The sequence below is a fragment of the Zootermopsis nevadensis genome, unplaced genomic scaffold (assembly GCF_977971745.1).
Source record: "Zootermopsis nevadensis isolate Lab colony 2312 unplaced genomic scaffold, Znev_1.0 Znev_ptg000029l, whole genome shotgun sequence".
NCBI lineage: Eukaryota > Metazoa > Arthropoda > Insecta > Blattodea > Termopsidae > Zootermopsis > Zootermopsis nevadensis.
In genome coordinates, this window is record NW_028259161.1 from 5,471,040 (window position 1) to 5,498,954 (window position 27,915).

Here is a 27,915-nt window from a genome sequence, read left to right on the forward strand (position 1 = left end):
CTCTAAAAATACTTCTGTGATTGGCACCTGGTAATTCCTAATTTATGAGTAATGACTGGTCAGATGACTGACTGACTGACTGACTGCTCGCTCACTCGTCCGCCTTGACCTTCCAGCGTGATTACTAATGACCACAACCGGTAGCACCGCCCTCCTCCAGACGTGACCCTCTGCCGCGACTCACAGGGTTATCTCACGTCTCACTCCTTATACCGGGTGTCTCAATATCGCCTTACCTACAGCTATGTCAGCTTCACACGTATGTGCAGTTTATTTTAGGTTATATTCTGTGATAATTGAATGGTCATTTTGAAGTTTGGAAAGACAGAGGGGGAAATTCCGAAATGTACTGTCTAAAGTGATTCGAGCAATGGAAGTTGAAGCGTATGTGACAAAGCTATGGCGGCCACTTACGTGGTATGTAAATCGTACGCAGTGAAGCTCGATGCTGTGGATTTTTGCTAGTAACAAACGTCTATTTAAAATAAAATATTTTTCTTGTCAGATTTTGTGATTCACAAAAGCTCACAGCCGGAAACAAGGAAGAACTATAATACAGTATTTATTTGCGTATATTATGAAATATATATTATATTATTTGTATTTTTCAACGATCAGTTATCATATAAATCCCACATGTCTGTATTGTTGGTCACAGGTTAAAGGTTCTTACGGACATTCTGCGATTACCCTTAAACATTGGCATTTCAGAAACATGTTGGCATGATATCCCCTCTGAATAAAATAAAATAAAATAAAATCAGCATCTTGTTTTAAAGTTATTAGGATGACAATCTGACAGACGATTAGCTCAACAGAGCGCATGATCCACCTTGAAGATGAAGGAGTATTCTGGGCACAAATGCAGTGAGGGGTTTGTTGACTGTTCAGCGTAAATCGAAGACGAAAAGGCAGAACACAAATAAGGATAACGAGTCTGTCACAGAAGGTACAGGGAGATTGTATGTTGATTCTGGTATGAGACAGATGATGCTTGGGATGTGTCTGCAAGCACTTCAGTCAACACTGGGATGCCAGCCAGCATGTCAAACACGCGGCTTACAAACTGGAACACGTACAAAGGTGGAAATTTTAATAAATGTTGATGTGACCAAAATAGATTATCGACAGATATCATACAAATAAGACGACTCAAAATATTGCAATGAGTCCTGATTGCCAATTTAGCCTTCATTGAAGATTGTTTTATGACGTTCTGTTACCCAGTGCTCAGCAAACGCCCCGATTACTCAGATTTTCGAGAAGGTTCATTATACTGTGGTCCAAATGTGTGTATACACAGCAGAAACTTTGGTGGCCGCTTGTGAGTCAGTTGCTTACCGTTGTCGACTGTGCCACGAATCTGATTTTTAACACCTACACTGGATCCGCCAATTCACTAAGTGCCAGTGCTGACTTTCCTAACGGTTTGGTTTATTTAAAATGTACGTATTTAATTTATTGAATGTGTGTACACATCTTAAGGGACGTTCTGTATACTTGTAATGCGAAGTTGAGGCTATTGTAAAGGAATATCGAAAGTAGTTCTTGGTGGGATTTTTATAAAGCTCATCAAGAACGTCTCCGCTAAATAAATATCTGATTGATTCAGTAACTAATTAACTAATATGTCTACAACAAATTTAACAGTCTATTAAGAAACGAAACCAATCCAATATCGAACCAGTTAACAAACCGTTTATCCAATCAACTGACCAACCAGTTCCATGGTTCAGAGCATGCAACGAAAATTAAAAGATGTTTAGTTATTCCTACCGACCCCCAATGCCTCGCCCCATTGAACCCTTTCCTGAACGAGGTGTGTCAATTTATGTACCGGTAATAAAGAGGTGGTTCGCCACATGAAAAATCTACGCACTGCATAAAATATACCTCATATACGTTGTCGGTTTCGTGTTAAATTTGATTTTGTTAAACATTTCATGACAAGAAGACGAAAGTTGCTTTTGGTGTAACAAAGTGTAAGATTATATGCCAGCATAATGCATTCTTCTGTTTAGTCATGAGCGCGGAAGGTTTGCAGAGGGGCTGGAATGGAGAGACACCTCAACAGCTCCGCGCGGTAGGCTTCACCCTTGCCAGTGCTGGAAAGATAAAGCGTGCAAGTCTTCTACGCGTTCACATTATGAACTACAATAACGTTGTGGAAATGAAACGTGAACTTGAATAATTACATTCGTAGAGACGGAATTGCGCTGTTTACAAATGTAACTCCTTGGCGCTGAGTCATGGGATATAAAAGCTGGTTATACACGAGAGACACTCACCCATCGACACGCAGTCGCGTCTTGTTAACAGCTGCTATGATTCTGGAATGAAAGTGGTTTGTTGGTTCGTAGGTTATTTAAAGACACGCAGACGGAGATGAAATGGAATGATGATTAAGTAACAGTTCAAGGGGCAGAATGCAAACATTTGAAACAGAAGTTAACTTACTAGGAAGATGGGCCTCCCAATGAAATAAACCACACTTAGACAAATGCATTGAAATTAAAACGTGGTCTCAAATGACGCCCTTTTCCACTGTTAAATATAAAATAATTGATAGAGCGTGATTTTTAACTTTTAATCTGAAAACACTCGGTGCCTTGATGACACAGTGACCCCATCTGCTGTTTCAGTAACTCAAAGAAGTTTTCGCGTATGCTGAACAACTTTCCTCATAAGCCATCCATTGAGTGTAGCAGTGCTTTCTGTCCTTATGCTTGATAAATTATGTAGAAAGAGATGTAGATGTTGGTTTTAAATTTATTATTATGGAAAGCAAACAAGAAGGATAAACTGTTGTATGCATCGTAGCGTTCTACTTTATGTAGCGTTGGAACATGTTGAACGACGCTAACATTACCAAGTATGTAAAGTCGACTATGATAGCCAGTATAAAGTAAGAGTTGATGTATAGCAGTTGATATTATTCTTGGCATTGAACTGCGCAGACACGGTGAGTTTATAAAAAAACCTTTTGTGAAACGTATAGTGATTTGCAAATAGCCTATAATTTAATTCTGGAAATTATAGGACTACATTGCATGCAGTTGTGGAAAAGGATAACACGTACACTCCAGTGCAAATCTTGTCGTGTCCAGTGCCATGAAATGTCCGGTAATACTAATGTTCTGCATTTTACTTTGTGTTCAACACATTCCATTTTTGTAGCAATGTCTAAGAAATTTGAGACTGAATATGAAGTAGACGAGGATTAGTATGGTTGCCTTTTTAACGTTTTTAAACTGAGATAATATTAAGATGGATGTTAAAAAATAAAACAAAGGAATGTGACTCAGGGTAGTGACCAGGGGTGGGCTCTTGTTATAGCGGTAATGAACCATCTTGTTCCCGTAAAAGGCGAATTTCTTCACCACATGAGCGACTGTCAACTTTTCAAAAAGGACACTCTTCCGTTGAGTTACATAGAACTAACTTCATGAAACAGAATCTTTCTTTAGAAAATGACACTCTATGATAATATACCAGCACTGACCTAGAACCAAGTTGAAAGGACGAGTTTTTGTCTCAACGTTTTAATTCATGTCAGTCTGCCTAGTGCAGTTGAGAGAAATACGCCACAAACACTATTTTCTGAAAAAAACTAAATTTATCGAATTTAATCATAATCTATTCTTACCATGTCTCATGACAGGGACAAAATATATGTGATACGTATGCACCTGAAAAATATTTTTTTCCGTTGTGTTATTTTTCCGTATGACTAATATGCTAACATTTGTGTATAGTGATACTCAGCTTTGTACAAATAGATCTAAATGTTTCTGTATTCTGTAAATGTACTATTTATCGCAAATGTATTTAACATTTCCGTAATGTTGATGGCTATCTTCTGGGTAGTAGTAACGTGTGGTGTTGTAGAAGATTACATCGTTTCAGAGGTACTTACAGCCAACATTATCAAGGCACCCTAGTAATGGAGGGAGCAAGTACCTCTGAAACGTCGGTATACTTCTTCAAAACTACAAGGTGCAACAGCCCAGAAGACAGTAAACTTTATACTTGCTGCCGTGAGAACCTCAAACCCTACATGTTCGCAATGTCTTAATTTTATTGATTATTAATTTGTATGCCCATGTAATGTCCCTAGAAATATCATGTCACTTAGCTTCAGATACCACTGCTGTTTTGTCATTCTTTGTTCGAGTTTAAATTTTATGCGGTTTATTTGAAATCGCCGTGATCTTGTCAAATTTCAGCACAGGCCTATCATAATGTCCAAATAATCATAATATGTGTTATGAGAATTAAAGTGACTACATTCAGCATTATCTTCCTATAAGAGCTTTTACTTGTTATGTAAAGAACGGACACGAAAGTTCACGCCTGAATTCTCAAAAGCCCGTAATTGGACCCGTATCCTGCACTACTTATGTCCAGTCTCCAGTCTTACATTATATTTCACGAAAATACGTTTTCATTAATTCTATCTACGCCTACGCCCTGTTTTTTCAGTATTGTTTTCCCGAACGAATTCTGTCTAAACGAGAAAATTATTAATATTTCCTCACGGACGTACTTAGTTATGAGATCTGCTGTCGTCATTATGCATGTTGACTCGCGTTCCGCCTTAATGAACTCGCTTCATGTAGGCTGCGACCTGCACAGATCTTGGCTCCCTGCTGGCTGCTGAGAATCCAAAGCTAGCTACATCTCATCAAAATGCATCACGGTGTTACGGTTCTCGGCTCGCGCCAAGGTGTAGCTATCAGCTGTTGAATGGGATGTGTTCTCATGAAATATAATGTTTGGTCGCTTATACACACAAACATACTCTTTGGAAATGATTGCACAGGAATAACATCCTGATGTCAGCCAGAAATATCCCTTGTGATAACACACATCTTATACATATTTCTCGACTCTTAAAAGGCACTAAATTACTAAATTATAAAAATAGGTTTCAGCAGCTGACAAACACATTTTACTCTTTCCATGACATGAACCAGCAGAACGAGTTAAAGACATCCTCAGTTAGTTTTAACAAGGTGGAAGTATTAAGTCCGCACGAATACAACACTGAGATGAAATAATTCAGATGACGGAGGCAGTATGACCTCTGAAACGTTGGTTAACATCGACCAGACTACACAGCGCAACAACCCAGAAGACAGAAATCTTCATACTCACCGCCGTGAAAACCTCAAATCTTACAATTCAGAGTCGTTACCAAAACCTTGCTCTGGAATGTATCTAAGACAATTCAAAACATAACAGAGGTCAAGTCACTCGGGGATTAATAAACAGAAAATAGTGCACTGACCCGTCTGGTGACAAGTAGCACTCTGATACTATCAGTGTAGGTAGGTCTTCCGTGTTACTTTAAACAAACAAAATTTTAAGAATATTTTAACATGGATTTATAAGCATGTCAGAGGAAATGTAAAGAGTCCGACGTTCACTAGAGCCATAACTGGAGAAGGTCTTGTCCAAAAATGGGAGGTAGCCCATATTTATATCCTGACAACAACAGAACTGGAAACGTCAGAAGAGTGCCTACCGTATATTTATTGAAATGTAGGCAGCAGGCCCGTCAAGGTATGCAACCACTGAAGCGGGGTCCACACCTGACCGTTCTGCCGCAATAAAAAAGCACAACGCTACAAGAGATTTCAAGGCACGCACACGGGCGCTTTCGTTCAACCTGTTGTTCCCTGTTCCTGACGGGAAAGCGACATCTTCGCCAGCAACTAGTCTTCACCCACTCCATTGCAGAACTGCGTTACACAGAGTATAAGAAACTTATATACAGAGTCTTTGGTAGATGCCCACGTTTCGGAGAAAAGCATTTATCCATTTTCAGTGCTGAAGTGGTGATACGTTAAAGTGGAGGGATTTATATAGGATAGGTGAAGGAACGGCTGAGAGAGTGGGCCAATCAGAGACGAGGAATGAAGTGGAGGTTAGGTCGGAGCTAGGACTTGTTTTGCTTCAAATAACTTTAAATTAGGCCGTGCTTCCAAAGTCTGGCCATTAGGTTGCTACACCTGAAAAATGACCGATATTACTCAACGATTGCATGCGATTGGCTTTACGCAATTCATTGTTTAGAGGTGATTCTTGTCTCTCAAATAACGTTCTCTTAAATACCTGCTGGCCTCTGGGGAAAGGTATCAGTAATAATAAATTCTGAAAATCAGTAGATGGAAAGCGCCGAAATTTTGAACTGTGCGGCCCATCGCATTTTGTTGATTTCATTAATGATTTATCCAGAGGGATTCTTGAGACATGCTGTATATATTTCCAGGAGACATGGCGCCCGCATTTTTACACCGTCCTCCGAGTCCGGTACGTTATTCTTATCGTTTTCGTGGTGCACTAATCTTGTATTGATTCCGGATAGCTAGCGACATGGCGACTGTAAAAGTATACGTCCCTGCCCCTTACATGAAAGGTGATTTATTGCTCCATGGATTCAAGCCAGCAGCTTTGCGGCTGTGACTCTCCACTGAAACTTGACAGTATCGGATTTTTCTTCCCCAACCCTCCGACGATCCACCCCTCATTCCTTTCTGCTTCTGGTCCCCAAAACAGAAACGTTACGCTGCATCCACCCACTAATTTGTCAAATCTTTGTGTGTTCTGAACGTGGGTCTCATTTCTTTATGAGGCTCAATTTGTGTCACTCCGTAGTTCCTTATTATTCTGAGATTCGATCTGTACATTTTCCGTACACATTTTTCTTGAAATCTTCAGTCGAAATTTACTACCTTATGGATCTTCTTAAAACGCTTTTACAGGTGACATTACCAATGGGCTATTAATGCAGTTTTCACCAATACAAATTATTAACGGGGCCAGTAACTTTGTCGTAGTAACGGTAGCTCCATTATAATAATAACACCAACTGCAAGGAGCACAGTCCGTACTGATAATCTAAAAGCCGCTCAGCTGCTCAGGAAATGTACTGAATTTTAAGGAATCTGAATGTTTATTTCCATGTTCACAAGAGCTCCCTGCTGGACTCTGTATCTAATCGGCTCGACCAGAGTTCTCCATTCTCGCGAAGAGGTTTGTCGCATTCGTGGGTAACAATAATGTCTTGGTGGTCAGGCCTGCCGGCTCTGGGGCGTTTTCTGCCCAATTCGCTTTGAAGATGGTCAACCCCCCCCCCCCCCCCCCAAAAAAAAAAAAAAAACCCGTTGCCTTTGCCAGCTGTTGAAAATTATTTTATCACTTGCAATGAAACATTTCGGTATGGACTTTTTCTTTCGTGAAAAACTTCGAATTTTCATATTATTTGTCTTGATTTAGATATTGTCATTGTAGTTCTACGTACATTCCAAGTATTCGGGATTGGACTTTTTCCATCGTCTAGTATTAAATAGAACACAAACTTTTCGGAAATTGGATCTGTTTCCGCCCTCAGGTAAAAAGGGAAGGAGATCTGCTCATTTGGGTCGTTTAGAAAGAGCTAACCTTAGCCCAGTGACTAAACTTTTCACCTGAGAATGGAAACAGATCCAGTTTAAGAAACGTTATATTCTTTTGAATACTAGATGATGGAGAAGGTTCAAGAATATTGTTATACCGAGTGAAATACACCATCGTCAGAACCCTTTAAAATTGACATTCTAATTAGTTTTTATCTGGCAAGATTTGTTTACTGCATGTTCTTGGACGCGGAATGTATTTTTATGTCAATCCAAGCAGATGTAGAGATGGTATCTTGATATTGGCCATGATTACTTCCTACGTCATATTTTCCAGTTCATGTCTTCTCATAGACCCTGCAGCTGATTCACAGATAAACCTTTCGAGAATAGTTTCGTGCACACCCTTGAAACTCGTTGACTGATACAGCCAGTCGGTGTATATTGCATACTGATGACTAATACTGCAGAGAAGTTCTGTAGCTAATCCTTGATCGAAAGCCAGCATACAGTCGATATAACTGTTCCTTTTCATCACGTATTGTTTGCAGCAAGCGTGCTGGAGAGGTATAAGCACCGAGTTAAACAACATTGTGTGGACTTCCGGAATTATCAGGCAGATGTGAGGTAGGGAGATTAAAATATGAAGGCTGTGAGTAATGGAGAAGTTACGTCCTCGCCATTTTGATACCAAGTTTGTGTAATTTCAACATTCGCACTGCTGCCGGTGTTTTTCCTTACTCTACCACGTGATGAACGTATTTACCTGCAGTTAATTAAGGCCAACGTCTAGTTGGCATTGAGGATTTGTAGGCACATGATACGTTCCGTTCAACTGATTAAGTTAAAGGATTGGTTTGTTTTCTGTAATGTTTAGTACACACTCATAAGGTATAAACATGTGCTAATAATATAATTACAAGTATATTTAGCCTTAGCCACCAGCGTTATCGTCTAAAAATTGAATAGTGCTGGCCACTTGTTGTCTTCCTTAACAAGACTGCTAGGCGTCACGTGTCAGGAGACCAAAATCCAAAATCTTACATCAACTCTCAGATGAATGATATTTGCCATTTAAAGTCCTTAAGTACTCCACTCGTGTTATAAACTGTACATGAGCGTCTTAGTAGCCCCCCTGTTCATTTACTTGCCTTACATTCACACGAAAGCAAGTTTACGGAAGTCTGTTTGAGCGGATTTGTATTAAATTAGGTATTAGGAACGGAACACGGTTCTGAAACGGATTGAACATCACGGTTTTATGCCGCGTGTAATAGTACATATTCTTTTTAGGTAGATTTTTGCGAATTTTTGGTTAAATAAGGAGACGTTTTGTAAAAAAAACCAACCCTTTTAAAGAACAATTTAATGTAGCCTGCATATTATCGTATGATACATATTAGAGTGAATGATCACTAAATAACAAACGGACTGTCACGTTCAAATACATCAGCAATTATTATTCTAATGTTAATTAATAACGTATCATTAGCTTGCTTTACTTTGTCATTTATTTTTTTAATTTGTCGCTCGTAGGTTTCATTTTACCCACCAGTAATGTGGATTAGGTAATTCTGTACACTGATGAGCATTCAGCGAGAAGTAAGTAAAATTATGGCGACAGTAAGAAAAAATGGTGAGATTTCAGGCACCCACTTCGGCGAGTACAAAGATGGCTCTTCTGGACTGTTGCGCCGTCTAGTAAGATACAAGCTTACCGACGTTTCAGAGGTACTTCCTGCCTTCTTCATCAAGACGTTGATCGGTAAACTTACACCACACTACTCGGCGCAATAACTCAGAAGACAGCCATCTTCAGAAAGTAAAAATAGTTTAACATCTTCCTCCTGCGTGTTTGCTGTTTGCTTGATGACTGTTCATGCGAACTGAAGTTATGAAGTGACATTAATGGAATTACGTTCGACACATAATTTTAGATTAGTTACGAAATAATTTATTTTACTAGAATACAAACCATAAAAAGGCCACTGCTTGTTGGATAGAAACTTGTAATACCGGAGCCCGACTTTAAGTAAGAAAACTCCTTCTTTATGTCGCTTTCCACCCCAACATATGAAATGTATAAGAAACGCGTTTTCTTTTCCAAGAAAGAAAAAAAAAGCGTTTGATCTATTTTCTTATTTTTCTTTGCGACTGAGTTTTGTTTGCGCTTTTGCCATTTTCTGTCGTTTTGACGATCCGTGATACCATCGGAATCCAATCCTTCGCTTCGCTGGTCACTATATCCTTCAGTACTAGGGTTGGTACTTTGCCACACACACACACATATCTGGAGGACATGTAAACATGTCTATAAACATTCGCCGTGCTTCCTGCAAGTTTAGCAAGGGTCCCTCTCGGTCAGAGCCACGCAGATTTAGGTGGTATTACACTACAAACACAACCATTCCTTTCCGCAAAAGCTGTCATACCGAAAGCATCGTTATTCATGAACAGAGTTTGGAATTTCCTTTGTTAGTCACTCTTGTATTCAAATTAAGTCACTGGAATTTTTTTTATCTAAGTCGGTAGTCAGCAAGAGTCCTCTCAAAGTTTTAATCTTGACATACATGAGTCTACCGCCTTCATTATGTTCTGCAATTTAAGCACCGAAATACGGATTTGCCTTCCAAGAGAGTTACGGCACCACATCGGAAATGTTGACCCGCATAAGAGAAGAGTCTTTCCCTCTGGACAAATCTACGTATGTATATACATGGTATCCAAAACATGACTGAAGTAGTAGAACAAGAATTTCGCATAACTGAGGGCCAAGGCTTCCAGCCGAGGTCATGGCAGTCAGAACATGTTACTATAATTGCATTATGCAACACAGGAGCTAACATAATTTATAGACATTAGCCTCAAGTTATTAACATCCTGACCAGCTGGTGTCTTCTGTAAAAAAATTGCTACACCAAGATCACGTGATAATAGTTTTCTTTCATTGAGAATAATTAACAAGCCTATAAAATGTATTATCATCATCGGCGTCAATTACTACATTAGTCACTAGTTTACTTTTTTCTTCTATTTTTCAAAGTTCCTCATTCTGAAACCGTCTACTTTTAATCTCGTCATGGGACAGGTTCCATGCATTGCTTCAGCGTATCAAAACAAGTGCCGGGAGAATGCCAAAGTACAGGCCACGTTCACTGTTCCACAGTGTCGTCATTACTGTCATCAAGAAACATACTACAATATTTCAACCAGTGCTATATACAACCTGAGAAATAGACAAATGCCCTGAGAAACCAAGTTTCTGCAGTTAAAGGTAAATCCTACTTTGCATTTGCTTAATTTCAGTCCATTCAGTGTTGCATGTCTCACTTCAGATGTTGCTTGGTTTAGTATATTTATCTGGTTGTTGCATATGCACATGTAGACTATACTGCGATCACACTAATAAATGCGATGAAAATTAGAATTAAATTTTCGTGTAAAATAATATTTTCTTACATCAATTTGTCCATGATCTTGTAATGACAGAACATCTAATTTGATTGTAACCCACGTAAATAATAATACATAACAATTCAATTCAATTCAATTAATTTATTTACGTGTTAGCCAACAGCAAGAAGCCAATAACAGGCAAACACTGATAATACATACAATAATAATGAAATAATAATGGATAATAGTAAACAAACGGATTAACTAAACTTATTCATGTACAGTATTAAATATAACTGCCAAGTACAGGCAAACCCAAAATAGAAACAATATTAACACAGAGCAAAATAAATGAAGAAACATAAATAAAAACAAATAATCCACCTGGGGAACACTAATATAATTGTAAAACGTTAAATAAATATAAAAAAAACAGATAACGAAGCTAGATCATCTATCAAGACAACCTATCTAGATCATTTTCCTTATTGAGAACGTGCCCTCAAGGGAGACAATGTTTATGCTAAATACGTCCAAAGATTTACATAAGTCATTTGCAGCGATGACGCACCTGGCTGAAGGACTGTGTCTTAGTGCACTGCTAACATTAAAAGTAGAAAATTCTCTTATTTGCCTCGCCGGCACACGTAAACCAACAGCGTCCATAATGGAATGACAATTTATTTTGCCCTTAAAGACATTAACAAGAAATAGCGCATCGAGATGTCGTCGTCTGGAATAAAGTGTTCTAAAATTTAAAGTAGATAAAATCAATTTATATTTGCGGGGGATATTAAACTGGAAAAATCGGTAATTGCACAAACTGGCAAATTTTCTTTGAGATAAAACTACAAACTCCATTCTCCAAAAAGTGATAAGATTTAGCTCCTACATGCATAGATTTGATGTAAGTTCTTTATTCTTTGCTGAAACTATCTCGTAATTTTGGTAAATATCACTGCCGGAAGCCTTTATTTGGGAAGAGCTTTGTACACTAGTCTAGTTGCTTGTCACGGTAGACGGTTATCACTGCAGGTTGTAGTGTAATGCAATTCGGTATTTGCCATTAATTAAACTGATGTGGCCAGAGTCTCTATTACATGACTTTGAACCCACAGATAAGCACTGACATTACACACAACAAACAGCGATACTCAATTTACAGAACACTCGTGACGAATAGATAAAATGGTGCGGAAGCGATTAAAGTGGTATTGAATTTACCAGTACTTGACAAATGGAGTTAATGATAGCTACAGGAATGGGATCGCGCTGTACGGTCGTTCAAGCCGAGGCAGATCTAACAGTGTTATTATGATTAATCTCCTATCCCTCTGGTATCATTAGGTCGCCCGATTTCGCCTGACTTCAGCTCCATTGACAATGTAAATAGAAGACGGATTTTGTATTAATACATTGCGAAAATTCTGGAAAGTGACGTGTTTTATATGTTCAGAGAAAAAGCATAGAGTAGTTTCACAACGAGCACTTCTGATTTCTTTCGGCACTTTATCAGCTCTGCGATTGAAACAGCATCGTTAAATTACCGAAGAATCGATCGTGAAGCAGCATTGAGTAGGGTCATGATTGGTGTGGCAACTATCGAATTCACAGATGACTTCTCGAAAATAATAAATCAGTACACATGTTTTAGTGTCTGTGTAGTGCAAGTAATTCGGATTTATTCCTGGGAAAATAGGTCATTAATTTTATTTATATGTTGGAATTGTAATCCATTCACAAATTAAAATTACCTAAGTGATTTGTGATGTCGTTTTTCAGTGTTTTCTTCCCTTCTGTGTATTTTACTAGCGTTTTTTCAACCACTTTTCATCATCCATTCCACTCAGAGAATGCGTCTAATCTTCTAATGTATACATACTGATCACGAAAGCTTTCGTGAATAGTAACATAATGTACGGTTTCTTTGAAGACGAACAATCGATTTTTTTCATATTGAATTTAATTCTTTAAGGGGCCAGGAGTTCCTAGCTTCGGTAAAGGAATGTTTTCCACACAGTGACATTATACCACTGACCGGGTAGTTGTAGACTCCTTTTACTGTTTATTTTTATATTAATCCAAACTATAGCTCAGTCAGTATAGTGACTAGCTACGGGTTGGACGACCTCTAGCCTCTGCGTCCAGACTGGCTCTGGGGCCCACCCAGCCTCCTCTACAATGGGTACCGGGGTCCTTTCCCGGGGGTAAAGCCGGCCGGGGCGTGATGCTAACCACTCACCCCCATCTAGTGCCGAGGTCAAGGAAGAGAGGAGCTATATCTCCACTCACCCCAAACGCCTACATGGCGTATAGTGGGACAAACTTTACTTTACTTTTTACCGTGCTTCTGTCATTTATTACTAATTACCAATTACGAAGCCCTGCTGGTACTAATTCCGAGGTTTCGTTGTATATAGCTGTGCCAGATCCATCAAACAATATGTCGTGATTTCACTGTGTGTACAGACCTGCGTATTTTCAACGTTACGTTGTTCATAAGGACGCATTTGTGTCTTTGTTCCTTTACGTTGCTTATTGCCTGTTTAATACAATCGTTTGGGAGGATACATTAATATAATTTGTTTTAAGAACAAGGCGGTAATTGACATACAGAGTTCATATGTTTGTAGACTCCTGCTGTAATTCACATAGTCATGTACAGTTTGTATTAAGTTTGAAATGAGGGAAGGAAGAATTTCTGGCATTAGTTTTGTATTTATAGATGCCCAGTATCCAGTAATCTGAATTCTGGCATAGAAACTACATTTAGAACAGATACGTCAAGTCAGAAAAGAGTTCTCGTCCTGTCTACTTAACTGACATACTAACACATCATCGTAATGTGTTAGTGGTCAGATGTGAAGATCATAGATTTCTCATTTCATTTCACGAAGGGCTCAGAGTGTATAATGATCAACTATTGCGAACATTAGGGAGAGGTGGGTTAAGAATTGAAGCCTTTTAATTCTCGGTGCACGTAGAAGTGAACGGATGAGTTGATGTAACAATGTGGGGCTGACTGTCTCATCCCGCTGGCAAAACATCTCCGACCTCCAGGACTAATCTTTGTGCCATCTCTTTCGTGGACTAATTAAGTGCCTTCATTAACCGGTTTCCTGACTCTGCTCGGCACAAACAACAAACACATTTGACTCCAGGTCCGGACCGAAAACTAGCGCTTTGTTGTATCTTGTACTGAACTCATGTCTTCATTATACCGTGTAATTGGGTTGTAAGCATTCGTATACATTCCAAGATTAGAACTTCGAGTTCTATCTCTCTCCGCCCCCTCCACCCACTCACACAATATTCCGAGTGAGCAGAAGGGAGGCACATCTTAGATTTTCTTGCACCTGATGGCAATCTCGGTTCAGAGGAATTGCTGTCTGCTGTGGGAACGAGAGATGTGGTACTTAAAAGGAGACGATTTCTCTCTCTCGTAAAGCGATGTAAGTCCCTCCGTTCGTGTAAATTGAAGGGGAATGAAATACGAACAAGTTTCGTACGTACAGTTTTGGTTGAAAAGGAACGAATTTGATTAAGTGCCATATCTCAGCCACCACTGGTTTTAACAGAACGAGGCAACACAGAATTTGCAATTCTCCTATTTATTTTCTAACCCTTTAGCAACCTCATTAACTATATTTAGGTCCCAATATGTACTGCGCAGTTTCATTTTTGAGGTTTAAACATCACTTCAGTTTTATAATTTATTATTACGATATAATTTTATTTTGTTTGTAATTACCACATGCGTTGGTTCTCTGTAAATTAGCTTTTTTCACAGTGATCTAAAGAGTATTTAAAAGTTCTTAGCATAATTATAAAAATAATTCGTTTATGTAGTTTCGCAAATTTTCAAAGCAAGTGTTTGTTAAGGACCATGTATTTACTACAGACATTAGACATAGAAGCGTTAGATAGCCCGTTGTGGCTGAATATACTTTAAATCCTACTCCGGTACCACATCTCTGTGAATACTGTGAAATTGAGGCCCATGTTTAGTAAAGATATAATTTGTTACGCTTCACGTGTTTAGTGGTACGTAGTAAGTTAATTGGCTCTGTTCTGAGCGTTATTGGATTGATAATGGAGATACAAAGACCGCGAAAATATACTTTCAACGCTGTATAAACAGAAACGTAGAGTTTCACCTCCAGAAGGAAGATAGATTTTAATATTTGTTTAATACAGGCCTACAGAAATAAATGTAACTTCCAGTTCTATAAGCTAGCTGTGACAGCTTTTATTAATTTCGTAGTTTTTTTCCTCTATGATTTCTTTGATGAACTATTTTAATGTGAGAACTCTTAAAATGTTTCATGTCGTATGGTTAATTTCGTCATCCCAAATATGTCTACATCAGGATGACGTCTGGGAGTTCATGAATAATGCACTGGCGTCGTTAACCATTAGAAAATATTTGAATATTAATAATTATGATTTAGAATTTTGCATGCGGTATTTAGTACTTTATTATGAATCATAATGTCTGTTTGACGCGTGATGACAAAAGACTGCAGCAGTTAGAACAGTAAATGCAATTCAGTATTTTTAAATACACAACTGCATTACTAAAGGCTGGTGTTGCTGCCATGAAGCAATCGCCACGAGATGCTTAAAAGTTGAATTTATGTTTAAAACTTCATTTCCCTTCGGAAACTGGAAGCTTTTCCTTGCGACAGAACATTTCCGTTGCTTTCACCATTTATCAAGCTGCCAGTCCTCGTATAAATAAATGTAGCCGCGCGGCGCACGAATATTGTGCAATGCCATTTTATTATGAATGTCTGGACTTAAGAGCGCTATATCCTGGCAACGTCTCTGAAATCGAATACGCAGTATTTTACGTTGATAAATAAGATGCATGTCCATCCATAAACCAATAACCGTACGTTAAGGCGCTCGGATATCGTTGTAAATCTCATATAAAACTGCTCTTCAAGACATGTTAGCATGGAAAGATTGCCAGGTTAGCTGGAAATAATTCAGAAACGAGTCAAAATGGAATATTTAGGAGGATGGTTACCAAATGCCCCGCCCATTTTACAATTATCTCCAGACCACGCTCCTTTCGTAACAATATTATTGTTTTATATTTAAAAAATCCCGGGTTCAAATCTTTATCCGGAAGCTCGACGTCATGACTCAGGTATTTTGTGGTTGTCTTCAGTCCCTCCTGACTATACCCTTAAAGTACACAACCACCGAAAACTTCCACGAATTTTCAAAATCGTAATAATCATCCTACCATTACACTGTGTATAAACTTTTGCCTTACAGTTAAAGACGCATTTCTGTAAGCATTATATGGAGTTGGCAATGAAGTCCAGTCTTCCAAAAAAATTGAACTGAGCTTATAATACACCCAGATTGAATTATAATCGGCCCAGTGAACACAAGTATAGAAGTACAATTAACCTGTGTAAAAAATAAGCCTCAGTCTTTGCTTTGTGAAGTTTATTGCGTTATTTAGAGACTTCTTCTGACGTGTATATTTTATATGTAGTCAAATGGGAGGATCATTATATATTACGAATTGGAAAGGATGTGAAAATGATCGTACTTTTCCAGCATATCATCGGGGAGTCCGAAGGAAATAACGAAAAACCTGTGAAGATATTTTGTATCAGGATCAAGAATCGAACACGGGAGTTAATAAACATTAGGCGAAGCAGGTGTGATGGCCGAACTATTTAGCCGTAACATTTGGTCTTCACTTAATAATTAACTCTAAACATTATTAATCGCCAAAATGTAAAGAGTAATACGCTTTTATATTGTTAAATCTTTCGAAACGTCCTGTAGGTCTATATATAAAAAACTGAATACCATGTATGAACTTTACATAGAGCCATTAATGCCTGTCCCTTCCAGGGACATTAATGAACACATTACAGAGTGTAGGGGTATCATGCAGCAAATCTGTAACATGGTTTGCCTCCCTCCACCCGCCCCTATGTTCTGAATCAACGAGGAAAATGAGAAATGAAACAACGAACGGCTGCAATCAGCATGTCCCTAATTCATATCCGAGCGCTTACTAAACACACTTGGTCGCAGCGCTGGAAAACTGGAAAACACCTAATTAAATAGTCTGGAATTTTCATTCCCACTCCTGAAATATCTGAGTCTCTCCTTCGTTGACATGATTAATTATTATTTTATGGTTTATTTTTAGGTTATTTAATGAAGCTGGATCAGTGACGGGTTACAAACATCGAATGTGATGGGAATATAAATTTCCATATTTTCATGTATCTCCGGAGATAGGGATTAGCTCTATCTAGTGGGCCCAACTGTGTAGGAACCTGAAGACGGAGATAGAGTCACATCTCCGAAACGTCGTTTTACGTTTTATATTTACTAGACGATGGATAATATCCAAGAAAATTTTTATTCAATTGACTCTTCACCATCGTCAAGAAGTTTTAGATTTGATGAATGCATTTGTTTAAAAATCAAAGGAAATGTTTTCATTGCATTGTTATTATCACAGTGCTAGACACTGCGTGCATAGTCCCTGTAGCTTTATGAGGAGAACACGTCTCATTTCCAATAGACCTTTTGGGGGGTAGGAGAAGGGGTGACGAAAAAATTGCTCCAGTCTGCTGCTGCTCTGTCGTCATCCTCTATAGTTGCGTGGCGGCGTCGAGCCCTCGGGTTAAGCTGGCTTAACTTTGCCAGTTCTATGAAAGATCTTTTCTTGTTAATGTATCATGAAAAAAGGGCGGAAGAACATGTAAAGAGACCAGAAATCGTTTTCTGTAGTTCTTACTCCAAGACACAGAACCTCGCAGCTCCGCGTGAACGCGTTACTCCTTTTGGACTTGGATTTCGTGCTATTATTCACTGCTTTCCTGAAGGAAGAAAATAAAATATTCTGGGGAAACTCTACAGTGGAAAACGAAAGCTTTATATGGTATAATTAAATTCATTTATTTAATAATATAATAACATATTAAAAACAAAATGTATTTCGGAAATAGCTGATCAACTATGTACCTCAGGGGCAAGGTTTGTCTCAGGTACATAGGAGTAAGTACCCTGCAAAATGATGAATATATGGAATAATAATAATATTTCTGTTGTCACTTCAGAAAACTAATCTTCCTTAAGTCATGGACCATGCAGATAGTTTGCAATGACGAGCCGCAATTAATTTTTTTCCAAAATGCGTCATAGTTATAAATCTGACTTCGAATCAAATGACATTTTCGGAAGTCACTCATTTGAAAATGATGCACATTAATGTAATGGACAACTTTTTTTGAGTTACTTTTTCTTATGAGAGTCTCTCCGTTCGCTGAATGCAAAACAGTTACTTGGGACTATCAATAAAAATTCATTTTGTATTTATGGTGTCCGTATGTTCTCATTGTGTACAGGATCTATTTCTCGAAACAGTTGTAACCAGTTGTAATAGTGAAGTGTTATATTTTATTTAAGGTTCGAACTGACTTTTTAGATGCTATTAAATGAGCTTCAGCTTCGAACGATGAAGACTGTTTTAAAATCAGTGCACCAGAGCAGCCACTGAAGAGAGAAATGGCCTAAAGTGTGGATGGTATAGGGAACTCTTGTTACGCTCTAGGTAAACGGAGATTTGGTTTCTTATGGATGATTTTAATCTCAGGGCATGCATTATGCCACATAAATTCTATGGCGGGCCAGAGAAAGCTGCGTGGTGTGCGAACAGACGCCAGGAGTGGGCGGGAAATAGCTGAATATATTACAGAAGATGGTCCGTAGAGGAACTGTTCTTGTATTCAAATATTCCTCTGCTTCTCTGGGATTAGGGAAGCTTCTTTGCTGCCGAAGTTCTTTTTGTTTTTGTAGTTAAACGACGCACTCTATTGCTACACCTGAAGCTTTGATGGAGTGAATTGTTGAGGATTACGAAGGCTGTAGTCGTTAAAGTCTTGTATTTATGGTCCCAGAACTTGCTTACCTTTGCACTTACAGAGCTACTCAGTGAAAATTTGATGTTGACTAATCCCTTGTGGCATATGCTGCTAATGTTAATTTAATGTGTGACGATATAAATGCAATAAAGAGGAAGACAGAAGTCTTACTAGAGGCTAGTAGACACGTGGGGCTAGAAGTAAATTCAGAAAACAACTAAGTACGTGTTAGTATCTCGTCAGCAGAAGATAGGCGGTCAAAATTAACTTAGGGTAGGTAATACGTCCCTTGAAAGTGTGACAGAGTTCAAATATTTGGGAACAACAATAACAAATCAAAATTATATTCGTGAGAAATTTAGGAGGAGACTAAATTCCGGAAATGTTTGCTGCTTTTCAGTTCAATATATTTTGTCTTCCCGTTTCATTTCTAAGAACCTGAAGATTAAAACATACAAAACAATAATTTTGCCTGTTGTTTTGTATGGGTGCGAAACATGGTCTCTCACTGAGAGGGAGGAACACAGATTGCAGGTGTTTGAGAATAGGGTGTTGAGGAGGATATTTGAGCCTAGGAAAGAAGACGATGGGTTCTGGAGAAAACTACATAATGACGAACTTAAAAATTTATACTCCTCTCCCAGTGTTGTCAGGGTCATTAAGTTTAGAAGAATGAGATGGGCGGGGCATGTAGCGCGCATGGATGGGACAAGAGGTGTGCACCGGATATTGGTTAGGAAGCCTGATGGTAAGAGACCGTTGGGGAGACCTAGACGTAGATGGGAGGATAATGTCAGGCGGGATCTATGGGAGATAGGAGTTGAAGGAGATTGGATTTTGTTGGCCCAGTGAAGGGCTTTGGTTAATTCGGTGATGAACCTTCGGGTTCCGTAAGACATTTAGTTAGATAGTTAGCTTGTAATATGAACATTGCAATACACTTGATATATATTTTCACTTGTCACAATATGAATAAACTTTGTAATACCGTTAACGTTGGTGTCTAGTGCAAATATTTTAGAAGAATGTTTTTGATTATTCTGGAGTTTCTGTTTTATTACGGAATTGAAGAATGGTCAGCACTCAAGTAAATTCATTTTGTTATCATTAACTGCAGGTTTGGAGAAATATTAATTCTAATTTTTATATCTGTTCTCTTTTCCTTCTAGGTGTGGATGTCATACTTCTCATTCCATTGGTGAGTAAGGAATATTTTATTCATTTGTGTCGTCCATTTTTATTGTTTACTTTATGCAAATGTCCTCTTATGGGATAGACCTACAGAGTGGAGCGGTGAAATCTGTCCTCTTTACTCCCCATGTTATATATTATATATTTTATGTATCTGTAGGCATCTTGTGCGGCCATTGTTAGCTAAAAGCAGAACATTGTGTAGGATGCTTCTGGTTTTAGGATTTACATTTATGCAAGTACATTATTGCTTTTCTTTTTTACGTCTTCGTAACTTTGCAATATTGGGAAGTAGGAAGTGGTGCGTTAAATATATGACGTTGCGCAGAGTGTATAATAAAACAAAGTTCTGTTTTATGACATCGACATAAAAATAAATTTTGGTAATGATATATAAATTATCACATTCGAAATAAGGACAGGTCTAACAATTTCGTTATTACACGACAATGGCCTCTGAAGTTGTATGAATATTAAGATATGTGTCATATAAATCAAGCATAGTTTAATTGTTGGAAATAATGTCAGCACTAAAATATATTGTCCAGATTTCAAGGCCTACAAAACGTGAGCTGCTGACAATAAGCCGTCCTTTAAATGACAGGCCAAATCCGTACTTCGTCTGCTTCATGTCGTTATCTAAAATTTCGTTTTACACAACATTCATCGTTAGACGTCTATGTATTACTGTCTTTTTTATAATTGGAACGTAAAAGGGAATAGGTCCTCAGGGTGTGGATTGAGGGGTGACAAGTTCATGAAGATTCGTGAGATATTTTATTTTATATATTTAAACTACAGTATCATGCGACTTAATGAATTTTAACCTTTTTGTTCGAAGGATTTAGGTTTTCTTTGTATGCCTCTTTCAGTATCCTTTAAACTCATAATTTTAAGATTATGATGACATGACCGCGTTTGGGCCTGGGCTCTTTGTGTATCGATTGATAAGAGCCTGGAAGTTATTTATGGATGAGAAGCTTGGTCTCTTAGTCTAAGGAAAGAAGATAGTAGGTTCAGGATCTACGGGAATAAAAACGCCAAGGAAAATATTTGGATTTTAGAAACTTTGCGAAAGTTGCGTGATGAGGAAGTTAATAATTTTTATTTATCCTGATATTGTTAAAGTGGTTAAATAAGGGTAGGTAGGACATGAAGAATGCCAGTAGTAGTGAGGGTTGTGTTTTTTATGAAATGTGGCAACTTAGTCTTGTAGGTGGTTGCCAACGTTTCGGAGAAATGTATCACCTTTGTCTTCAGGGAAATTAATTAATCTTCCGGTTCAATAAAATTAGAAGGTTTCTTGACCATCTGAATGTCAGTTTTTCGAACATCCTGGATTGTCAGATATGATCTGTCATCCCTAGCTCGTAGCTTTACTCACAAAATATGTTTTCGTGATTGAGATTATTTAGACGCAAGATGTTACAAAATCCATTTATTCAGAACTGAACAGCTAATGCTTCTGCTACCTCTCAGTAGAATATGAAGAGCACCTCTAGTCACATTGATGCACTTACATTATGCAGTTTCGTATTTCAGAACCATTTCCCCCATCCACGGTAATAATTGTGTCTTCGTACGAACATATGAAATTACATAGTAACATTGATTGTGTTATTGTGTTAGATGGTGCTGCTGTAAATTGTTCAGACTTCCTGCTTTTACTTCTGTGACGCGTACAAAGGCCCCTGTAAACATATCCGTCTTTTACTGGATACGTTTTGTGTCAAAATCATTCCTCTGTTTATTAAAATGTTATGCACAAAGCGAGGGTAGTCAAAGACGTGCTGAAGGCTGGGTGTAGCCCGTCGAAGGGGATTCTGATTTTTCTGGAGAACATTTGAAACAACTTTTTTGCATGCAGAAGTGAATACAAAATTAGAATTTGTGTATTAATATGCAACCCACTGACGTCTAGATTATACTTTTTCTTCCCCTGTCTCATAGTCTGAGCGTAAATTCAGTTTTAGCGTGGTCGCCTTGTATCTAGGGTGTCTGTTTCATAGGGCCGATGTCGAATTTACAGAATGAATCGCTCATGGAACAAGCGTGTTTTTTTTACACTTTTCCCCTGTAAAATGTAGTAATACCGATAATGCACAACACCTGACACTTTAATAAATACTTGGATTAATTTTCACCTTAAAACACAGTTAATTAACTGCGCGAATGCGTACACAAACCACTGTGTTTGTCTGTCTCTAACTGCAGACATGCGCGTTAGTAAACATTTGCCAGAACTGCGCATTTCTCTGGCGCTTTTCAGAAAAATTGAAAGAATATTTTATAAGACAAGCCGATCACATAAAAATGGGTTAAAGCCTGTTTGATGTTCTAGTATCTGTCTGCCACGTACTCCGTGTTTGACAGAGAGATCGTAATAGAATTTTGCATTAAAGACGTGTCATCATTTTAATAATGTTTTTTTTTTATCATAACAGAAACATGAAATCCAGGTTTTGATTTCTGATTCATGATGCGCCTATAGGCTATTTATTGTAATACTTTGTCATTCTGTACGACGAAAAGAATATACCTGAATAATGTGATATATAATATAAGAGGGAGAAGTAAAACTAAACTGAATTATTGTCCACTTCCACACTTGTCGAAAAAATGGCTAGAGGGCATGACCCCAATCGCCATACCCGAAAAAATCTGCGTTAGGGAGGAAAAATCCGGTTCCTTATATTCTCCCTATGCACGCCCTTGAACTTGTATGCTGATAAGTGCTTTGGTGTACTTTTTCCCTCTAATATATTTCATGGATAAAAGATGAATGCAACATTTGTTCTGGGTTTCTTAGTTTTATTCATGATATGTACAGCTTCTCAGAATAAAGTAAATACGAGAGTATTAGATTTTCCTAGTGAATTCTAGTATGCTAAGTTTGGACGGACTTACACAGACATGTGTGACAGCTTTCTTATTGTTTCTTTTATAAAAGAAAACTTTTTTTTCCATGTTTTCTTAAAGAAATATTACGTACAGGGTTGTTTTTCGTTTCTGCTGTATGTTACAAACTTTTGCACTTAGAACCGATTTTCAAAAAGGTCGATGTAAATATTGTACGATTTGCATGTTAAATGGGGCCTCTGGACTTGGGCGCTTTCTGGCGATAAAATGCAGAACTTGGCCTTCAGTGATGGAGGGTAATCTGCTAACCTATTGAACAAACAGTCACAGGAAGTCGACAAGGGGTGATCCTCCATTTCTAGCATGTAACGGAAAATTATAACCAGTCTGAATATAATACCGCGGCGTCAAATCTCGTGGGTGAATGTACTATATGTTGTGTGGGCATACGTTTTTGGCAAACGTTGAGTAAGGAAGCCTAACTTATTTTGGACACCCCTTTTATGCGGTGGTAGGTCGAATCGTGGCTTGCCCCTGATCCTGTTTTCCGACCGGACGCAGTGACATGATAATTATCCTCATTAAATCGTATTTATTTCTTTCTGTGGACAAGTTTTGCTCGTACTTGGCAGAGGCAGTTTCTCATGGAAGATACAGTTTCATTTATATTCGAATTGTACAGAAAAGGGACGTATTTCTCTGCAGCTGCACACAACGGTTTAGAACAGGAACCGAAGCCCAATCAGATCAATTTCATCACCTTATTTTACGCAATTGTGTCTTAATTCGTAACATGTGATGTCTGAATAGGGTTAATACATTTCTCGATGGAATTTGGGATTATAATTTTTCATTTACCTCCAGGCGTACTAGAGTCTTTCCCATGTAAATTAAGCACCTTTAGAAAGAGGGTCAGAAAAGTAGTTACAAGCAAAGGGTTATTAAGTGGGGATTAGATGGTGATAAGTGAAGTGTCTTAGTCTCGAAGTGATTAAGTGACTTTAGTTCTTTGGGATACAAGTATCAAGTATCATGTACTGAGGTCTGACTTTATATTTTACTCTAAAGTATTGTGATTAATTAATGGATGTGTGTTTTTGTATTGTGTGTATGTGTGTCCGTGTAAGGTGTGGATGTTTTTGTAGGGGTGGATGTTATAGTTATGTGTGTAGGGTGATCTATGGAGTGTATTTGTTTTTACTGTATGTATTTTGTTGTAATTGTGTAGTGTAAAGACCTCTGCCACCGGGTGCAAACCCAATTGAAGTAAATAATAATAATAATAAAAATAATAAATATGCATCAACGGCATAGAAAACGTATTCATTGAAAACTTTTAGGTCATAGTTTTAAATTAGTGCAATGTAGCGTGTTTGCGAATTTGTCCCATAGCCAAGTGTCACACATGTTGGACTTCACTATTTTATCAGAAGGGGTTACAGGTTCTAAATTGCATATTTCCGAATTGGAGATGTAGATAATTACTGGTGATAAGCGCACGTGGGAGTTTATATCCATGTGGGAGATTAAACACGACGGGAGACCCTAAGCAACACTCTTTGGCCCCTGCGTTCAAATATTCAGTAGCACCAGGATAGAATTAATGATTTTTTTTCTGAGTATAACAGCAGGACTACAAAAACGTCGTGTGTTGTCATGGACATCGATTCGGCTTCATATTAATTGCAAAGTGTAGAGTTATCGGAGCACCCCCACATTACCATGGTGATGTCAGAGCCCATCTTGACAACACTTTTCACGACCAATGAATAGGGCACACCCCGCGAACGATCGCCAGATTTTCTATGATTACCTACAAGGCAATTTGTTACGGTGCTGTTTTTGTGTTTCCATTCACGATCCCTGAAGAGTGGGAGTATTGTCCTCCGACGTTTCGGAAAGAGATTTTGATAACATATGCCATCTCAGTCAGGGTTCTGTAACTATCAAAGCGGTCGGTCATGGTGTATCTTCCGAAGAGACAAGAGCAGTAGGCCTGGAATAACTGTATAATGTCTGAGGGCGTAGCCCTTTCCAATGCAATAACCGAGTCGCCCATTTGCCGTGACTCCAAGCAAAAATGGAGTACCATCGCATGTCTTTCCAGTGCAATTAACACTGTTCCTGTGGGGGTACGTTTTTACTTGTAGATAAAACTCATTTCCAATTCAAGATTCGTGTAGTAAAAACACGACAACAAAATTATAGTTCAAGTTGAATTGCTGTGTTCCAACGAGATGAGACTCCGACGACTGTATTAAGTGAAATGAAAGATGATTAGGTGTGTTCTTTCTTTGTCAAGTGTACGTTGTTCGTTTGTTTGTGTACTTTGAAGTTCCATGGTTTTTGTTAGGTTGTTAGGTTATCAGTCGGTTTGTGCAACACTTTTAATTGTAGTCAATTTTTGTTAAGATCCATTGCATGTTTCGACCTTAATTTGTCATCTTCAGGTAGTATTAAGTGGTCGAAACTAATAAATATGAATTCTAAATAGTATCGCATGAATCTTTACAGTTATTAGTAATAGGTATGTACCTAGAAGTGTAGGCAGTTTGACCTAGAGCAGAAACATTTTGTTTTCTCTATTTTAAAGACAGTATTATGATTGTGGATGGGTGAGTGGGTGAACGGACTGATGTAAAGATACGTATGTAGTAATAGGTTTAAATAAGGTCTATTATATTTGTTGCTCGCGATTGTCAGCATGCTGTGGAAGTTCACCGACTCCAAATTTAAAAAATATTGAAGTAAAACTAAGGAACATAGTGATATTTCCTCTGCTTAGTACTAGTAGATGAAATAATTATAATTTGGATACCAGTGTTCGTTAACTTAAGCGGAGTGCAAATGAGAGGCACTTTTGCACTTAACAGGATAACTGAAAATTACTAAAATTACTGCTTATATCGTCAAAAGGTTAAAGTAGTAATTTGCTTAATTTATGAATAGTTTTACTAGCCAGACAGAAACTAATATCCGCCTCAAAGACGTAAAGTGATGTAAAATAATTGACTAAAACTGTTTGAAATTGGGTTTGTTTTTTCTTGAAAACAGTACAGAAAGACTTTTTTGAACAGTGCATTTGCATATCCTTACTTCCATATCTCTTTATTAAATATGTGAATGCCTTTTTTTTTTGAAGGAGTTTTTTTTCGGGGCGTAACCATTCATGTTTCCATAAAACTTTACTTCCTGCAGGCAAGAAACTTTAAAGATGTGTTTTTTGAGAAAAGTGCAGGTTATGAAAACATCGCTGAAACAAAGATTGTCTGTGAAACGTAATATCTCAGCATTCAAATGTCAGAAAAATAAAATTTTGTAATAACCGAGATTTGAGGTTCACACAGTTATGAAGATATGGATTGTGGTATTCTGGGTTCTGTAATCTATGTAGACTTGTAGGTGGTTACCAACTTTTCGGAGCGAAACATGCCTGCCTGCCTGTCTGCCTGCTGAGGCTAGCTGAGTATAATGACAGATTGATGACTCAGCTGAAGTTCGTGTACGTCTGTTAGGCTGAAAATCAGAATGACCCCAAGGCTCACTCAGCCTCCATTTTAACGGAAACAAGAATTTAAATTCCACGGTGGCAGGAGTCTGACCACGTATTTCCTTCCACAATGATGTTTAGGAGCGCATGGAGGCACCTCTACGCCCCGTTGATTCTGTGTCATACGGCACAGCTGAACACAGGATGTAGATAAAGTGCCTAGGTAATTTTTGTTTTCTGAGGTTTAGTAAATCCTGGAAAATTAGATTTGTTGTTTGCACGGCGGTGAAAATTCTTATTGTGATTTTCTACGTTATGAAATTCAGACACTTCAAGTCGACTGTCTTTTTTTAATGCCTAAGGCCATATTTCAGACTTATATAAATTAACAAATAAAACTGTTTTAACCTTTTCGTTTTTAGATGGCATTCCATTTGTAGAGTAACGTTTATCTCTTATTTCTTAGCGACACATAAGCTTGCTCGAAGCTTACCTAAACTAAAATTAGTGTTATAGGAAAGTTAGAAATGTGCCCTTTGAAAGTAGAATGACGGTGACGTACACCCAGGAATAGAATCGTGTGTGGGGAATCCAAAATTCTAATTTGGAGGCGAGACTTAGGAACGTGAACTTGAAGGCGCTGCGGTCTGGTCACCCCGAGGCGATCAGAAGAGTAATGTAGCCCCTCCCCTTCTCTACGCTGCGTCCTTGACCATTTCCATCTACCTGTCGACCTGCTGCAGCCCTTCAAAAGTCTTCAGGGGATTGAGCATTGTTCAGATCGGTTCAGTGCGAGACGATGCGTTGCAATGATTTCGTTGCGGCCGAGGTTACTAAGGTAAAGCTACCCCCAGGCGCCGAATCACCACCCATCGAAACACTGGGAGAGGAGGCGAAACTCCGCGATTCTCAACTCCGAATCAAATGGAAGTAAATGGTCAGTTTAATGTTCCGGCCGCTTTGACTCCCGGTTATATCACCGCGCATGCGTTGGATGGGAATCTAAGAAGGTTACAAATGAGGTGGCGAGATAACAGCGAGAAACTATTGCAGTTATCGAATTTGAGACATCCGTGCCAATGATACACTCGCAAACTTGAAAGTTAAACATTACGAACTTGTGAACCTGCAAAGACAAACAAGTTCAAAATTTTAACTTGTGAAGGGGAATGTGTGTATAAACAGTCGACCATTCCGGATGCGTGTTCCTGTAATTTGGTTAGCCCCTCTTCTCCTGCAGTTCATGCGTGGAATAATGTAGGGCGAATGAAGTGGAGAATGATATTGATTTTGGCTCTCGTAGGAACATTTGCGGAGGGAACCGTGGGAAATTTACTGCCCCCGAAATTACTAGTGTTCAGATTCGTACACTGTGGGGTTTTCAGCTATGGACACCAACATTCGAGTGCTTGTTGGCTCCGTCCTGTTTACTTTGTCTGAACCTCTGGTTCTTTTTCACTTGGCTGCTAAATCATGGCAAGTCGCATCTCTAGAAAGAAATAACAACAAAGCTAAGTCAACCATAAGATCTTTCTGAATGTGGTTATAAAGAAAAGGGATTGTTTTACCCCTGTCGGGAATTGAACCCAGATCTTTCGACCGGGATACACATGCCTTATCTACCTCGTCAAAACTAAACTTTATCTTAATATAGAATTTGTTTCTTTGATTG

General features: G+C 38.4%; 1 protein-coding gene across 5 annotated transcripts in view; it reads left to right on the forward strand.

Annotated features, from left to right (window-relative positions):
* Positions 1 to 27,915, forward strand: part of LOC110835786 (uncharacterized) — a 768,515-nt gene that overhangs the window by 527,612 nt on the left and 212,988 nt on the right. For 4 of the 5 annotated variants that reach the window (XM_087358219.1, XM_087358223.1, XM_087358220.1 and 1 more), the window contains one exon: positions 19,873 to 19,901. The gene's annotated coding sequence lies outside the window, so the exon portion shown is untranslated. Of the gene's footprint in view, positions 1 to 10,578; positions 10,675 to 19,872; positions 19,902 to 27,915 lie in introns of those variants that run through there. The other variant, XM_087358222.1, reaches the window with a different exon arrangement.